The sequence below is a fragment of the Dama dama genome, unplaced genomic scaffold (assembly GCF_033118175.1).
Source record: "Dama dama isolate Ldn47 unplaced genomic scaffold, ASM3311817v1 ptg000093l, whole genome shotgun sequence".
In the NCBI taxonomy this organism is placed as follows: Eukaryota; Metazoa; Chordata; class Mammalia; order Artiodactyla; family Cervidae; genus Dama; species Dama dama.
Window position 1 is genome coordinate 7,906,098 of NW_026870908.1, and position 3,142 is coordinate 7,909,239.

Consider the following 3,142-nt stretch of genomic DNA (forward strand, 5'->3'; position numbering starts at 1 on the left):
CATAAAGAGCCTGAAAAGGTTTGAAATATATTAAAGGCCTCAAAAGGTGTCAAAAATATGAGGAGCATGAAACGGGCTGAATAATATGAGGAGCAAGAAACGGTGTTCAGAAACATGAAGAGTCTGAAAATGTGTGAAAAATATGAAGAGCTTAAAAAGGTGTCAAAAATCTGAGGAGCATGAAAAGGTCTGAAGAATAGGAGGAGCATGAAGCGGTGCTGAAAAACATGAAGAACCTGGACAGGTTTGAAATATATGAAGAGTTTAAAAGGTGTGAAAAATATGAGGCGCATGAAACGGTCTGAAAAATAGGAGGAGCATGGAGCGGTGTTGAAAAACATGAGGAGCCTGCAAAGGAGTGAAAAATATGACGAGCTTCAAAATGGGTCAAAAATATGAGGAGCATGAAAAGGCCTAAGAAATAGGAGGAGCATGAAGCAGTGTTGAAAAACATGAACAGCATGAAAAGGTGTGAAAAATATGAAGAGCTTCAAAAGGTGTCAAATATATGAGGAGCATGAATCGGTCTTCAAATTAGGAGGAGCATGAAACGGTGTTTAATAACATGAAGAGCCTGGAAAGGTGTGAAAAATATGAAGAGCTTCAAAAAGTGTCAAAAATATGAGGAGCATGAAACGGTCTGAAAAATAGGAGGGGCATGAAGCGTTGTTTGAAAACATGAAGAGACTGAAAAGGTTTGAAAAATATGAAGAGCTTCAAAATGTGACAAAAATATAAGGAGCATGAAACGTTCTGAAAAATATGAGGAGCAAGAAAGGGTTTTCAAAAACATGAAGAGCCTGAAATGGTGTGAAAAATATGAAGAGCTTAAAAAGGTTTCAGAAATATGAGGAGCATGAAACGGTCTGAAAAATAGGAGGAGCATGAAGCGGTTTTGAAAAACATAAAGAGCCTGAAAAGGTTTGAAATATATTAAAGGCCTCAAAAGGTGTCAAAAATATGAGGAGCATGAAACGGTCTGAAAAATAGGAGGAGCAAGAAACGGAGTTCAAAAACATGAAGAGCCTGAAATGGTGTGAAATACATGAAGAGCTTCAAAAGGTGTCAAAAATATGAGGAGCATGAAACGGGCTGAATAATATGAGGAGCAAGAAACGGTGTTCAGAAACATGAAGAGCCTGAAAAGGTGTGAAAAATATGAAGAGCTTAAAAAGGTGTCAAAAATATGAGGAGCATGAAACAGTCTGGAAAATAGGAGGAGTGTGAAGTGGTGTTCAAAAACATGAAGATCCTGAAAAGGTGTGAAAAATATGAAGAGCTTAAAAAGGTGTCAAAAATCTGAGGAGCATGAAAAGGTCTGAAGAATAGGAGGAGCATGAAGCGGTGCTGAAAAACATGAAGAACCTGGACAGGTTTGAAATATATGAAGAGTTTAAAAGGTGTGAAAAATATGAGGAGCATGAAACAGTCTGAAAAATCGGAGGAGCATGGAGCGGTGTTGAAAAACATGAGGAGCCTGCAAAGGAGTGAAAAATATGACGAGCTTCAAAACGGGTCAAAAATATGAGGAGCATGAAAAGGCCTAAGAAATAGGAGGAGCATGAAGCAGTATTGAAAAACATGAACAGCATGAAAAGGTGTGAAAAATATGAAGAGCTTCAAAAGTTGTCAAAATATGAGGAGCATGAAACGGTCTGAAAAATAGGAGGAGCATGAAGTGGCCTTGAAAAACATGTAGAGCCTGAAAAGTTGTGAAAAATATGAAGAGCTTCACAAGGTGTGAAAAATAGGAGGAGCATGAAGCAGTGTTGAAAAACATGCAGAGCCTGAAAAGGTGTGAAAAATATGAAGAGCTTCAAAAGGTGTCAAAATATGAGGAGCATGAAACGGTCTGAAAAATAGGAGCATGAAGCGGTGTTGAAAAACATAGAGCCTGAAATGGGGTGAAAAACATGAAGAGCTTCAAAAGGTGTCCAAAATATGAGGAGCATGAAACGGGCTGAATAATATGAGGAGCAAGAAACGGTGTTCAGAAACATGAAGAGTCTGAAAATGTGTGAAAAATATGAAGAGCTTAAAAAGGTGTCAAAAATATGAGGAGCATGAAACAGTCTGGAAAATAGGAGGAGTGTGAAGTGGTGTTCAAAAACATGAAGATCATGAAAAGGTGTGAAAAATATGAAGAGTTTAAAAAGGTGTCAAAAATCTGAGGAGCATGAAAAGGTCTGAAGAATAGGAGGAGCATGAAGCGGTGCTGAAAAACATGAAGAACTTGGACAGGTTTGAAATATATGAAGAGTTTAAAAGGTGTGAAAAATATGAGGAGCATGAAACTGTCTGAAAAATAGGAGGAGCATGGAGAGGTGTTGAAAAACATGAAGAGACTGCAAAGGAGTGAAAAATATGACGAGCTTCAAAACGTGTCAAAAATATGAGGAGCATGAAAAGGCCTAAGAAATAGGAGGAGCATGAAGCAGTGTTGAAAAACATGAACAGCATGAAAAGGTGTGAAAAATATGAAGAGCTTCAAAAGGTGTCAAATATATGAGGAGCATGAATCGGTCTTCAAATTAGGAGGAGCATGAAACGGTGTTTAATAACATGAAGAGCCTGGAAAGGTGTGAAAAATATGAAGAGCTTCAAAAGGTGTCAAAAATATGAGGAGCATGAAACGGTCTTAAAAATAGGAGGGGCATGAAGCATTGTTGGAAAACATGAAGAGACTGAAAAGGTTTGAAAAATATGAAGAGCTTCAAAAGGTGTGAAAAATATGAAGAGCTTCAAAATGTGTCAAAAATATAAGGAGCATGAAACGTTCTGAAAAATATGAGGAGCAAGAAAGGGTTTTCAAAAACATGAAGAGCCTGAAATGGTGTGAAAAATATGAAGAGCTTCAAAAGGTGTCAAAAATATGAGGAGCATGAAACGGTCTGAAAAATAGGAGGAGCATGAATCGGTCTGAAAAATAGGAGGAGCATGAAGCGGTGTTGAAAAACATGAAGAGCCTGAAAAAGTGTGAAAAATATGAAGAGCTTCAAAGGTGTCAAAAATATGAGTAGCATGAAACTGTCTGAAAAATAGGAGGAGCATGAATCGGTGTTGAAAAACATGAAGAGCCTGAAAAGTTGTGAAAAATATGAAGAGCTTCAAAACGTGTCAAAAATATGAGGAGCATGAAACG